General features: G+C 40.2%; 1 pseudogene; it reads left to right on the forward strand.

The window, feature by feature from the left end:
• Nucleotides 1-3,888: 3,888 nt before the first annotated feature.
• Nucleotides 3,889-4,565, forward strand: LOC140229569 (uncharacterized; annotated as a pseudogene).
• The last annotated feature ends 11,357 nt before the right edge of the window (nucleotides 4,566-15,922 follow it).

Here is a 15,922-nt window from a genome sequence, read left to right on the forward strand (position 1 = left end):
GAAGTTCGCGGAGTATTCGGAGTGGCATGAGCGTCATCACCCACATAATCTTCATCTACATATACTACAACCTCGTCTGTGGCAAAGCCGTCGACCACTCCTGTGCAAAAGATGACAACACCAAAGAATGTCAGGGGCGGATCAAGTAGCGGGGGGGGGGAGGGGGGCTAAAATACATCTGATGACACTTACGGGTCCCACATCATATATATTATATTATATGATATACATAATGTATACATTTACAGTTATTACATATATATATATATATATATATATATATATATATATGTATATATATATATATATATATATATTTATTTATTTATTTATTTATATATACATGTATGTCCTAGCAATGAATAATGGGGCTTGGGCCCGGTGCTCTCCCCCCCCAATCCATCAATGAATATCATGAATATCATTCATGGACATAAATAACAAAGTTGATTGTTAATGAATATCCAGTCGTCATGGGGGGCCAAATTTTAATTGCAGATCTCGGCGGACATCAAGCTATAAAGGTGAGTGAACACTAATTCAATGTGGATATCAAGATCATTCTAGAAATTACCATAAATTATCTACATTAATGAATTCATACGCATAGTGATATGACGTATACCCTACAGATTCATTAAAATAGGCCTATATGACATGCACTTCAGGGTGTGAACTGGCTTTTTTTTTTCAGTTCTATAAAACTAAATTTGATGATTTAGGTCAAATATTAAATATATTTGGCAGCCTAGAACCATTTACAAAGAATCATGACTAACACATTTGAAAAGAAACATGTCCTAATTATATATTGGCTTACGTATGTCTGCATTAAATCGCATCAAAGGTTCTCATTAACTTCAAGCCTCATAAATTTTCACAGGGTGGGAAGCACCCCAACCCGCAGGCCTCTGACCCCTTATAAACCCGTGCTGCAATAGAGCATACTATTTTACCACACTATAGCTAATAGACCTATCAAAGTAGTCTACTCACCCCATATATATATATATATATATATATAATCTACATCTATATATTTATATATGTACATAGATATATATATATATATATATATATATATATATATATATATAAATATATATATATATTATATCCTTGTGTGTGTTTGTGTGTTATTAATGCAGCACGGGTTTACAAGGGGTCTACATGGCATGCGGGGTGGGATATTCCTCCCCTGTGAGAACTTTTTTTGGCTTGAAGTTTTATATATATATATATATATATATATGCCGATGATTTCAATTTTCATAAGTATTTCTAATCAACAAGATTTGTGAAAAAAAATACATTATATGACCCCTGTTACCATACCAGTTTCTGAAGTGCCGATTTTCTACTCGTGGCAATTGTAACATCTTTAACAAATAAACATATCATGCAGTGTCAAACATGCCAACTTTCTGAATGGTTAAAAATATCTGAAATCACGTTAAGCTCTTTCAACCAATCTCTAGCTGGTAAATTTTTCATCGAAAAGATAATATCAGTTAGGCCCAGTCCGCCTTATTATAGTCTTATATAGGAACTTCTGTGAAGCACTGTAGACAGGGACATCATTTGGAAATGTAATAAAACTTACCTGTTATCTGTTCTGGGGGTATGACTGAGAGTATTTCTTTTTCATCATCATTCAAGGAATCGAGGACATCAGGATCATCGACTGCTGTGTTTTCCCCTCCTCCCGTTTTCCCCCGTTCTTTTCTCTGCACTCGTTGGCTCTGGGCGACTTTTTCCTTGACACATTTTTTTTAGTGATTGCCACTTGTCTTTTATGCTCTGAAGACTGCGCTCACTGACTCCCACTGCATTTACCTCTTGTCTGATGCTCTCATAGATGTTATCCTTCATCCGCTGGGTGGAGTCATTGCTGTATTTGGCAGAAAGTGTTTGGTTGTGCTTGACAAAGCCTCTCCTTATTACATTAGTTTCTTCTTCCGTATAGTCCGGAGCCCTAACTCTTTTCGGTTTGCTCAACGCCATGCCAATTCAAATGCAGCCAAAGATTATAAACTGAATTAAATCTAGAATCTTTGATCCAGCTAGGCAATATTCAAATGACTCGCATGTGTGAGTACAGTGCGTCAGTCGGAATTGTGTGCATACCAAAGGTAACTACGGAATGCTGGGAATGCTTTGTTACAAGTGCGCGTACTCTTGCTGCAAGCGCGCATAACATGTTTACCACTGTGACTCAGCGTAAATTTTGCCTAACTCTAAGGCGAAATCCACTAACAGCGCCCTAACAGCGCACGTGTCTAACAGCGCGCTAACAGCGCTTTCTGTGCGGTCATGTTGCCCGTGCCGTTAGTGGCTGATTTGTTAGTGACTTGATAGCGCTAACAAACCTCCCACTAACAGCGTTTCTGTGCGGCCGGTACAGATGGACAACCATTACAACTCATCCCGCCGTCAAAGCAAAGCCGAGTTATCCCCGAGTCCGAGTTTGGCCTGACCCCGTTCGGGTAAGTTCTGAGACTGAATCTTTTTGGTTGATATTTCCCATTTTCGTTGTTAATCATCGAATAGCTGGTTATTAAAGCGTTATCCCGCACATTTCCTAAGCATACGTTTACATTTGGGAGCGAAATTTGACAACTTTTGCAGGCGTACCAGAACTTTGTTGGGGCTTTAACTATGACATATCTTTTCTGTTGTGATTTCTTGGTTTCCTGCAACCGTTCACTTTTTTTTTCCAGATTAATGTGGAACAGACACACACACACAAAACCCCACAGATACAAATAATACACAGACACAAACTCACATACAAACACACACAAATCAGAGTATGGTTGGGGCACCACCTATCGGCAGGGCACCTTCCCATCGGCACCCTGCGTATCATGGCTGTTTGCGTATAGAACGAAAAAGTACGCGCGGGATTAAGTGTCATTAGCTATAAAAACAATAAAAACGAAGAAACGAAAATCAAACTCAAACAAACCAAGCTAAAAATTACACATCCGCTCAGTAACGACGCATGGCTGTGAAATTCACGTGTATTACCTATGGCCTGTGAAATTCACGTGTATTACCAATGCAGTGAAATTCACGTGTATACCTATGGAGGGGAGGGGGTGCCGATCGCAAGGTACCCTTTTTAGCTGCGCGAAGAAAACGAAACGCACGCACTAAAATTGCGCTATTTTAAAACGGAGATTCATAATCAACGAGACGGTCACGACATTCAAAACTGCAGTATTTATGGCATATTTGAGGTAAGAATTAGGCGGATTTGTATGATATTTTTAGAATAAACAAGCTACAGATCCTTAGGGTGACGATACGTGGTACCCCCAACCCTACTCACGGAGACAAAACGAGATTTGAAACTCGTCACACTGAAGACGAGTTAGGTGATACGCTGGGGGTCATGAAATATCGTTCACGGGTGATCGACAACGAAAATGATATTAAATAGCGACTTGAAGTCATATTGAGAAACATTCGTGAAGTCCAGCTTCTTTTTTTTTTTTATACAGTCCTACGTAATTCAGATCAAATTGTTTCTCTCATGCAACCAAGTTGAAATTTCATGCATGTGTCGGCGTGTGCAAGTAAAGGGGGTTTCACACCAAGCTTTGCGTAGAGTAGCGTAGAGTTGCGTAGAGTTGCGTAGCGACTACGCCGAAATCGGCTGCGTAAGTAGCGCGTAGATATGCAGCGTGTTTCGCGTATAGCGGGCGTAGAGTTGCTTACACATACGTAGGTTGAGCGTAGAGACCGCGTAGTGTTGCTTACAGTTGCGTAAAGTTGCGTTCCGCGGGCGTATTCATAAAATAATGAGACTGCAGAGCTACTTCACCAGAGCTTTGTGCTTCTCAGTTCACTCTTGTCTGCTGTTCGAACAGGTAGCTAAACGTCATGGGGAGGTTGAATCCATTGCTAGTGTCTACAATTCTTCACCATTTGGATGCCCTAGAGACAGTATTCACAGAATGCGAACGTTTTCAACGAGAAAAGGAAAGAAAACGGGCTGCTGCCAGAATAAGAAGAAGGGTGTGGGTCAAGCCTTGGATCCAGCGTCGACCCCTCCACGGGCAGTATGAACAACTGATGAAAGAACTGCATGCCGAAGATGTTTCTTCATTTACCAATTTCATGCGGATGGAGCCACAGGTATTCAATGAACTCCTGACACGAATTGCACCGAGAATCACAAAACAGGATACCAACTTCAGACATTCTTTGGAACCTGGTTTGAAACTTGCTATAACTTTGAGGTTTCTAGCCACTGGCAATAGCTACAAGACCCTACAATATGGATTTCGAGTTGCTCATAATACTATTTGTGAGTTTATCCCCCAAGTGTGCCAGGCAATAATTGAAGAATTATCTGATGAAGTTCTCATGTGCCCAGATACCCCAGAGGGATGGAAACAAGTGGCTGAAGATTTCTACAACCATTGGAACTTTCCTCACTGCGTTGGAGCAATAGATGGCAAACATGTTGCCATTAAGAAACCTGCAAAGACCGGAAGTTTGTTCTACAACTACAAAGGTTTTTTCTCCATTGTCCTGCTGGCAATTGTAGACGCTAACTACAGGTTCATGTATGTGGACATTGGACAGACAGGTTCTGGCTCTGATGCTGGGGTGTTCAATCAGAGCCCTTTCAAGACAGCCATTGAGAGCGGGAAGCTGAACCTGCCTGCAGCAGACCCTCTGCCCCATGATGACCAGCCACTTGAATACTTCCTTGTTGGAGACGACGCTTTTGCGCTGAGGACTTGGCTGATGAAGCCTCTGCCACTTCGCAACATGACTCACCAGCAGCGAGTCTACAACTACAGGCTTTCACGAGCCAGACGGGTTGTAGAAAATGCGTTTGGTCTACTGGCAGCGAGGTTCCGCTGCCTTCTGGTCACTTTGCCTCTAACTCCAGAGAGAGTCATCAAGATTACCCATGCATGCTGTGTCCTGCACAACTTTCTTCTGTTCAGAAACCCTACAGCTGATATAGCTACACTTGATCAAGAGGACCAGCAGCACAACCATGAAGTAATTCCTGGTTCATGGAGACAGGATGCCCATCTGCCAGACATGGAACAACTGTATCGTGGCAACACCAGCAGAGCAGCAAAGGAGCAAAGGAACTACCTCGTGGAGTATTTCAACTCGCCAGTAGGCAGTGTACCATGGCAAGATGAGATCCTGATAATCAATAATTAGATCAGTGTGACTGAATGACATTGCAGTAGCTTCCTCTACCTTTGACATCGAAGCCACAATTTGGAGACAATATGACTTTGTACCGACCTTGTTTGGTGTGTACGTGCTATTTCATCTGAAAGTAGTTGTTGCATTTCCGTTAAAGCACACTTCCTTCATTGTGAATAAATGCAAAAGGACTGAATTTAGTTTGTTTCGACTTTACTTTGTAGCAAACTCTGCTACTTACAGAGAATCTTGCAAGTTATATTATTATTTCCCTTTTTCTTGAAGTACATGTGAAAAAGTAACAGCATGCAAAGGGGTCCGTTTGATTGTAAACAGTTTCATAATAACTGAAGCAAGATATATAATGGAACAGAAAAGGAGGAAATGAACTACCTCGTCGAGTCTTTCAACTCGCTCGTAGGCAGTGTGCCATTACACGATGATATGTGCTGATTATAAATAATTACGTTACGATGACTGAACGTTCCTCTACCTTGGGCATCGAAGCCACCATAACATTTTGGAAACAATATGTATTTTACCAACCTTGTTTGATGCGCCATTTTATTTGAAAATTTACAGAGAAGTTGTTGCATTTCAGTCAAAGCTCACTCCACATTTATAAAGCACAATCATTGTGAATAAATGCAAACGGATCGAATTCAGTTGTTCAAAAACAATATATTTTAATTTGTACAAACAAGCTGTGCTACTTACAGAGAATCTTACAAGTTATATGAATATTTCGCTTTGCTTGAAATACATACTGATAACAATAGCAGCATGCAAAGGGGTTTCGTTTGATTGTAGTCAGTTTCGTTATTACTGAAGCAATAATATGTCTATAGAAGAGCAGCAAAGGAGCAAAGAAACAACCTCGTGGAGTATTTCAACTCCATCGCGTGTAGGCAGTGTGCAATGGCTAGATGAGATACTGATCATCAATAATTATATCATTGTGACTGAATGACATTCCTCTTTCTTGGACATCGACGCCACAATAACATTTGGGAGACAATACGTCTTCACCGACCTTGTTTGATTCGATACTTCATCGAAAAATTTACAAAGTAGTCATTGCAGTTCTGTTGAAGTGTGTAGATTTGCATCACTGTGAATTAATACATGTGGATCGAATTCAGTTTGTTTAAGAGACAAAATTTATTATGAAGCAAACAAACTGTGCAAGTTACAGAGAACCTTACAAGTTATACAAGTATTTCAGTTTTTCTTGAAGAAGATATGATAACTACAACAGCATGCAAAGGGGTTCCGTTTGATTGTGGTCAGTTTCATTATTACGGAAACAAGAATTTTCTCATGATAGTCATGCAGGAAGAAATTGTCATTGATAAATGTGTCATGATTTTATTTTTGCGGCCGTGCAGATGCTGACTCTTCGAAATCCTATATATAGTGTATCTTAAAAGTCCACGCGTTGAATATTTTTAATTTTTTGTTGGGGGAGGGGGGAGGAGAGAAATTTGAAATTCATCTCAAAACTACAAACTAGAGTAGACATATCTGTATTCGTGCGTTGCTCAAACTATTACATATCTGACATGTCTGATGTGGTGCCACGGTTGATTCAATAAAAGGCTGACGTAAAAGCCTGTCTTGCAGAATGCACAATGTTTTGCAAAAATGTGTTTGATTCTAATTCCAAACCATTTCGACTTTGAGACTTGTATATTTGGTCTTAAGACAAAAAAATGGTGTTTGATTACTGTTTACTCTGAAAATGTCAACAAAAGAGATTCCCTTCAACAAATAACCATACCAATCAACTTTATGGCGTCCAAGAAGAGTAACATTAACGTCAATAACAATAGTTTTACACAACTTTAACTTGATAATTAGCCTTATGATCACCATAATCTTATACGAACAGCAGCATAAAACAAGCATAAATCCTTGTTTTATATACACTCTGAAATGTAATTTGTAAAGTTACATGACAAGTACAGCTGACATGACTGTATCTTGATCATCAAGTAGGCCTACTGATTACCATGGTACCAACAAACAGCAGAAAACAAGAATGAAAACCCTGCTAACACTTTAAAATGTGAACTGTAAACTTACAGGAGGAGAGCAACTTCAAATACAAACTTGAACACGAAATAATGATTACCATGGAGACAACAGTCCCAAACTTATATACATGTAAATCCTGATGAAGTCTGTAGTTCTAAATGCCTATACAGTGTACTTTAAAATCAAAGAGATCAAAAATGAAAACAAAAAATCTAAGAAATGAAAAAAATAAAAAGTCAAGATCAACCGTCTGTAACACTTGCCAGACACAGTTTAATCCTGGCAGCTTGTGAACACAACAGTTATTCGCTATCGGTCTCTTCCTGAGTGTTGTTCTCACTGGACGCGTTCATCAGGGGATCTGGACACTGGAAGGTAAACATCTGTGAGGCAGTATCATAGCTGCTGGTACTAGCACCCGGGTCAGAGTAGGACAAGGGCTTCTTGGCAGGTCCAGCAAATGATGAGCTTCGCTCTTGAGGCGGAGACCATACAGGGAGATTATGATGGGCCTGAAAGTCTTGCGATGTCGTCTGCTGGCCATGCGGCTGTTGACTCTGTGACGAACTGTATTGATGACCTCGGAACGGGTGGCCCTGTGGCGAGATGTCTTGGTGGCCCAGTGACTGACCATGGTAAATCGAAGGCTCAAAAAATTGTTGATTCCGAAAGGGTTGTGCAGGAGACAGGAAAGGTTGTGGATGGGACTGGAAAGTTTGTATTGGAGGTCGGAATTGTGGAGGAGCCTTGGAGGGCTGTGCAAGAGGCTGAAACGGCTGCTGGGCTTGTTGTGATTCTCGGTTCTTCTGGATTTGCTGTCTTCTGTATTGATGAAGCTGTTTTGTCGCATCGATATAATATTCATTCCATGTCTCCTCATCCATCTTGCTTGTTTCATGAAACACCAGTTCTGCAAACATCCTTTGACTCTCGAAACCCTTTTCCGCATTCATAGCTTCAATAATGGCAGCCCTGGTGGAACTGACCTGTTTTGACAGCTAAAAAGACATACAAATAGAAATAATGAGTGAAATACAGACAAAATCTGTCCTCTCTTAATTTTTCTCTTTTGCTCGAGCTCACGCATTTCCCATTTCTGTGTATTTTTCTGATCATTATTTCTGTCTTCCTCCTTCTATTGGCCTTGCTGTAACATGTATGGCCTTTCTCAGCTGCTTCATCCTTCTCTCACTTTCTCGTTTCCTCTTTTTTTTCAATATCAATTGCATTATTTATACTCATACACTTTCTTTTTTTCTTCCTTTCATCTTACTGTTTCGTTTTATTCCCCTTTTAATCTTCTCTTTTCTCTTTCTTTAAATTCTCTGTAATTGCCGCTGTGACAATTTTGTGTTTACTGCATTCGTTCCATAAACATGATAAAATCTAGAAACACTTTACCTGAGCAAAATCTGATGCAGGGGAGATATCCCTCTTCTTGCATGGTCCTCCCTTGCTTCGCGAAGCCTTGCTGGAAGATGCCCGGCTGGGAGGCCCACTGTCTATCGAGCTGTTGACACTGAGGTCTATGGTTTCGTCTTCATCGTTCTCTTCTTCATCAGCCCCCTCATCGTCGTCCTCGGATTCTCTTTTCCCTTCTGATGATGCACATAGGCCTACTGTTCCTTTCTACACCAGGTTAAAAAAGCAAAACGTGACATTTTCATTAATATTGACTTGTTCACTGTTGATTTTTGTGTCCCTTGAAGTTAATATATTCATTTCTGATGAATAATTATGGACATGCATTAAAGAGAAGTGCGACTCCTTGAACAAATGTCTCACAGGACCTTGGAATATAAATAAGCCTTGTCAGGAAATACAATTGAATATAGTGCGCAGTAGGGACAAAGGCATTCATTCCATTCAAGAAACATTTATTTCTACATTAAATTAAACAGGGAGTAGAACCAGCGATACCCTGATAAAAGCGGGAGGTTGTCGTGTGGGGAACCTATACTTACCAATCCAGCAACACTTGGGGTTCCAGTGTTCTTCACGTTTCGGTACTGATGGATCCAACCAAATCGTTTCAGGAAGCGACTGTTTTCTGCTGTCATGTTGATAGATCCACTCCCTGATGCTCCTCTAGAGATCTTCATAAGCCTACCAACTTTATCTCGTTGAGTTTTCACCCATGTCTGCAAGCGCTGTCCTGGCTGGTCACCTGTACCTTCCACCCCAATCTCCAAGGCCCTTTCCTGATACAGCTGCTTCTTTGCCTCCTTATTACTATAGTCTTCACAAGACTTATCATAGAGCATCGGGTGTTGTTGCACCCACTCCATAATAGCCACCCTCTCTTGGTCACTTGAAACTGAAAAGGGTGGAAGCTTGGTTTGTCTCCTCTTCTTCAGTGGTTTTGAAACTTCCCGGGCATCTTCATTGCCAGATTCATCACTAGGTTCAGATAGTGCTGGCGAATTGTCTGCATCTTGATGAGTAGGAGAAGAACTCTTGCCCGTATTACACCCTTTGCTCTTCCTTTTCGGCATTGTGCAGTTATTTAGGCCTACACAAGAAGAATAGTCTCGAAGGGCACAGGTAGAATCATTCACCAGCGATGTGCAGAGTCAAGTGGAATGAATGAAACCAAGCAGTTTTCCAACACGGATCATGCATGGGAATGCCAAATTTGGATGTACAGTAATAAAGGCTACGCAACTGTAAGCAACACTACGCAAATGTACGCCAGGTCTACGCAAGTGTACACAAATGTCTACGTAACAGTACGCAACACTACGCCATGTCATACGCGAGCCCCAAAAGTCCTTTCGTGTGAAAACGGTTTGGTGGCGTACTGTTGCGTTTAAGTGGCGCAGAGTTGCGTAGTGTTGCGTACATTTGCGTACAGTTTGCGTACCAGTGCGGTACGCGGACGGTACGCGAAAAAATTAAACATGTTTAATTTTCTGCGTACATCTCGCGTACAAATTTTGCGTCCCTCGGCGTACTGTTACGCAGAGTTGCGTGCTCACAGCGCATAGTTGCGTAGTGTTGCGTAGTCACTACGCAACCCTACGCAACACTACGTAACTCTACGCAAAGCTTGGTGTGAAACCCCCTTGTCGATTAGACAGGCTATGTAACTGAATATTTACCAATAGGTCTTCATAATGTAAAAAAAGAAAACAGAAATCAAACATGGCGATAAAGTCTTTTAAGAGTCACCTTCACTTTAACATTTGTATTTTCAAATGTGAACTTTGACCATTATTTACATAACCAAGAGGGCTATGTCTCATCTCGTCGTCATTATATAATATGTTAAGTTTGACAAACCCTAAAAGCCTGCAAAATTTTGCAGCAGTCGAAGCAATGTGGTCTTCAACACAAAACAAAGGGATATTGTGTGTGTGTGTGTGTGTGTGTGTTTCTGTGTGCATATTGGGGCGTTTACATGAGAACGTGATTTCTACATGGACGAAGGTGTAATTGCTCCATTGAAGAAAAAAAGTGAAAGATAGAATTATTTTGATTCGTGTTGGGTTCGAACCCGCATGTGTGCAACCTCGCGTCTATGGCGCCAGAGACCTCGCCTCGACGTCTCGACGAAGAAATATGAGGAACGTAAGCTTATATGTGAAACATAAATCAGGTATCGTTTCGTCCACACTCCATTCTCATTTTCAGTTTTAAGCCGCAAAACCTGATGAGGAGATTTGAAAAAATAAAATGCATGATTACTTTAGCTTATTTTCTCAGCTACAACATACTTAAGTTTCAGAGGAAATGGAGCAAAATCAACTGATGTAAAGGTGCTTAAACGTTATCAAGTCAATGCATGGGTTAAAAAAAATCACCTCCCATAGACATAACACGTAAACTTGGCTGATTTTGAGTCTTTGCCTTTAATCACAATTTCCAGTATGATTACGTTACCAAATTGCAAAACAATGACATGGACTTGAAAGAAAAATGTTCAAAGTACAACATATCCGAATTTGGGATATAATTGAGCTAAAACAACAGATATACCAGCAAATAAATGTCAGAAACAGTACGTCAAAAAATTAAATTCCACTTTTTTTAAATTTGAGATGACGATATGATGATGTCATAGAGTAGTCATGGAAATATTTATACTTGAAATGTTATGCACAATTCATATGCTTTTGTAATATGCAATAAAAACATAGGATTACCGGACATTTTAAAGAGCTATGGCGAAATAAACAAAGACATGCTTTACACTTTATTAAAAAATAGACGCGCACGGATTTTTAACTTTGACGCGAGTGCATTCCTTTGTTATTGGTCAAAATCGATCGGAAATCAATGGATATTGCTACTTAATGTATCAGGAATCCAAATCAGTCGAAAAAATGGCATTTTCATGTTGATTACGCGCTTACGAAAACGTGCGGACGGACGCGCACGCGCGGAATTTTTTGAAACGCCTATAATTGTCTGAACTCTCGAGAAAACCGGTTGGGAAGTTGTTTTGAGCATTTTAAATTTTTGACGCGCGCGTGCGCGCACGTCATGGTGACCTGGGTAATTAGCATAGTACAGCATGATCAGACGTAACTTGAACTTCATGTCTACCGAAAATGGTTATGAAATGACATTTTAATAGTTATGAAGTTATGATCGATCATTGAAAATCACAAAATGGCGTCTAGATGACGTCACAGATAAGTTATCGTCATAAAAATGTTGCTGTGCTGAGATATTGTCATGAGACATGATGACTGAAAATTTCATGTGAATTAGTCAAGTAATTACTGAGATATTTTGTTCTCAAAATTCGTCAGAAAGAAATGAGAATTTCTAGCAAACACAATGTCATACGTCGTTAGCGCATCACGTAATTATGTCCTGTCACACAAGCGAAACAGTTATCCACAATTTCTAGGCATATAACAATGATTAAAGACAGTTACATTGTGGAGAGTTTAAACCTGTTTCAACGTAAAAAAGAAAGCTTTATTTTTTGCCAAGAAACAAACAAACAAACAAACAAACAAACAAACAAGAACCCAATCATAGTGTGCCCGTAAAATTGTATATCACTGTTTTCTTTTGTGTGATAGTAGATATGTGTGCCTCCCAGTGGCGTATCTAGGGGGGGGGGGGGCAAGGGGGGCACGTGCCCCGGGCGCCACTCCTTGGAGGCGCCAAAAACGAAAAACGAAAAAAAAAAAGAAGAAGAAAAAAAGAAAAAGAAAAAGAAAAAAAAAAGGAAAAAGAAGAAGGAGAAGAAGAAGAAGAAGAAGAAGAAGAAGAAAAAAAAAAAAAACTCGCCCGAACGGGGGAAGTGAGAATTGGGGGAGGGGCAGAAAACGAAATCAAACAAGATAAAAACAAAACATGATGATGACGCGGACAAAATGACAATGTTTATTGTGTTTACACAAGAATTTCATGTTTTGTACGCTGAAACACAAACATTTTCGGCTCGCTCGCTGCGCTCGCTCGCCAAAATTTATATAAAAAAGAAAACAAAACGTAATTATGATGCGGACAAAATGACTATGTCTATTGTGTTCATACATGCCATTTTATATTTAGCAGGCAAAATGTTACACGGAGCAGCGGCTGCAATTTCATTCGTTCTGAAGGGATCTTTATAAGGCCGTCACTATATCTTGATTAGAATTGTAAAATTCAATAAGCAAAAATGACAAGAATTCCATGTTTCGTAAGCTGAAAATCAAAAATTTTCGGCTCACTCGCTGCGCTCGCTCACCAAAATTTATCAAAAAATAAAAAGAGATAAGAACGAAACGTGATGATGACGCGGAAATAATGGTATACAAATTTCGGCTCACTCGCGAGTACTAATTTAGAGTATTTTTTTCAAGTCCTTAGTTCGTTGGTATAAATCGCTATCTATAAGGCCGTCACTATATCTTGATTTGAATTGTAAGATTTAATAAGCAAAAAATGACAAGAATTCCATGTTTTGTAAGCTGAAATACAAAAATTTTCAGCTCGCTCGCCAAGTTTTATCAAAAAATTACAATGTACTACTATTGTGTTCACACATGTCATTTTATATTTAGCAGGCAAAATGTTACACGGAGCAGCGGCTGCAATTTCAACCGTTCTAAAGGAATCTATAAAAGGCCGTAACTATCTCTTCATTAGAATTGTAAAATTTCATAAGCAAAAAATGACAAGAAATCCATGCTTTGTAAGCTGAAATACAAAAACTTTCTGCTCGCTGGCTGCGCTCGCTCGTCAAAATTTATCAAAATTTATTACATTTGAATAACCCTCAAAAGACCCCTTTTAAGTGCTCGAAATGCACATCATGTGCACTTTTTTTAAAGTCCCTGCCGGGATGGGGTTGTTGTTGAACAGTTTTTCAGAAATTAGGGGCGCAATTTTTGCGCTTGCCCCGGGCGCCGTTTTCCCTAGATACGCCACTGGTGCCTCCTTGTGTACCCTGATTAGGTCTGTATGTGTACTGATGTTTGTGTGTGGATGCATGTGTGTGTGTGTGTGTGTGTGTGCGTGTGTATGTATGTATGTGTGTCTGTGTTTTTGTGTGGGACTGGGGTACACGTGCTGCAATTGCTTTTGCTGTCATGTGTGCAGCGAGTGTGATGGACGAATTTGAATAGTAAATGATTAAAATGTGTGATAAATGACTAAACTGAATAGACTTTGTTCGAAAATGATCGACAAAAGACGAATTAGAACTAGGATTGGCCTATTCTAGATTTCTCGGGATGAAGTTAAACTGCAAATCTATTGAATTGAACGAAAAAAGATTGAAATGAAAGGCGAAAACCCTACAAAAAAGTCCAGTAGTAAAGTGAAGTTTACAGTGAAATATTTCTCAAATAGGTCAATGTTGCAGCGCAGTATTGCCATACATGTCAGGAGGGGGCGAAGTCTCCAGCGAAGGTGTGAATTAAGCATGAATTCACAACATAATGTAATCGTCAGGAAAAGAAGATGCATCCATGGAAACAGCTACCTATGCCTTTAAGAATTTACTGTGTAAAGGAGAGCATTAGAAACACAAGCCCCCTAAAATCGAAGATATATTCTTGGCAGTCGGGTAGGATATAAACTAGTTGAGCGAGAGAGAAAAAGGGGAAAATCTTACACCCTGCCCATATATCTTCCAACAAGAAATGGAGAAAGTCTAGTGAAATTAGCACGATGTCATTATGACTGACCTGAACTTGAAACCATACATTGATCTTATTATTTTCAATTTCCCCTTTTATCAATGCAACACCATGTACAGATATACATATACTTGTGATTGACAAAGATGGCGCTGTTCTGGCTGCGTAGTGTCGGTCTCGTGGGCTCTACTAGGCGGCACGGACATTAAAGGGACATTCCAGACGATTTTCATAATTTCACATCATGTAGTACATAAATCGACAACTCCATGTATAGATTTATGGAATTTATTGTGGTTCTTGCGCAGAGAAACAATAGTTTGAAAAACCTAAACAAATTACACTGAACAAGGATGATAACATAGGAGGTTCACATATTTCAGAAATGTAGCAGTGTAATTCCATTACAATACCGCTTGCTTGCGAGTTCACCTGTGTATAATCTGTGCATGCCTTCTTCTTTTGTTCTGCTTCCTCGAGCCCCAACTCATGCATTCTTATGGTGACTCTGCCATGTCATCATCCTTGTTCATTGCAATTTGTTCTAAATTTTGAAAATATTATCATTCTTCATCCCAGTTATCACAAATTCTGAAACTCTGTCCTCAGTATAACTATATTTACAGTTGTTCAAATGTAAAAATCTGAAAATCATCTGGAGGTCTCCTTTAAATGAGACGACGACTACACTGGACGTTCTCCTCTCTCCATGCGCCATCCTGAAAAGTAGCTTTAGATTAAGCTGGGACGCAACCTATTAAAAAATTACGTAGCGCCCTCATATGCTCGGTGCATCAGGTAACTCTCTCTGTCGTGAATTGAGCGGACGTAAAAATAGCCCAGAATACGGAGTGAAAAACTCAGACGACACAAGATAGATGAATAGATCGACTTGATGCGCGCCTTTACGCATGCTCAGAACGCGTTTTTGTTTTTGTTTTCTCTGTACGTCCCCGTCGCAAAAATTTGAAGCTCCCTATTTGCCCACTGTCAAATTCATGGGCTGTATGCACAGAACTCTTACCTGTCACGCCTGTGGCTGTATGACTCGTGGGTTGTATAACTCATGTGATGTACGACTTATGGACCTATTTTCAATGTCGGTCACGTGGGCCGTATGACTCGTGGATGTCGGTCTCATGGGATGACCCCATATAATCAACGTGTAAGGTGATCACAGTCATTCAAAAACGTGAAATGACGGATGCACGTCACGAGATTGACATCTATAGCCAGGCTGACACTTGCACGACTTTTGGCCACGATTTTGTCGTGGCAAGTCGTGACCAAAATTTTGAACATTTCAAAATTCTCGTCCCGACATGGCACGCAGTCACGACGGGTTTACGCAAACTTCACGCCAGTTTACGACTACTTTGCGCACTGGCACGATTCGAGTAGTGCCAATGCGTGCCACAGAATCGTGCAAGTGTCAGCCTGGCTTAAGAATCATACAGCCATCGAGTCATACAGCCCACGAGTCATACAGCTCATGAGTTTGACACCAAAGCAACAAGGCCTACGAGACTGACGCATTGAAATGCACTGAGGCTCGTACTAATAAAGGTAGAAAATTTATCTGGACTTACTGTTTTATTTCCGAGAACGAAGTT

This window comes from Diadema setosum, chromosome 6 (genome assembly GCF_964275005.1).
Source record: "Diadema setosum chromosome 6, eeDiaSeto1, whole genome shotgun sequence".
NCBI classification, from domain to species: domain Eukaryota; kingdom Metazoa; phylum Echinodermata; class Echinoidea; order Diadematoida; family Diadematidae; genus Diadema; species Diadema setosum.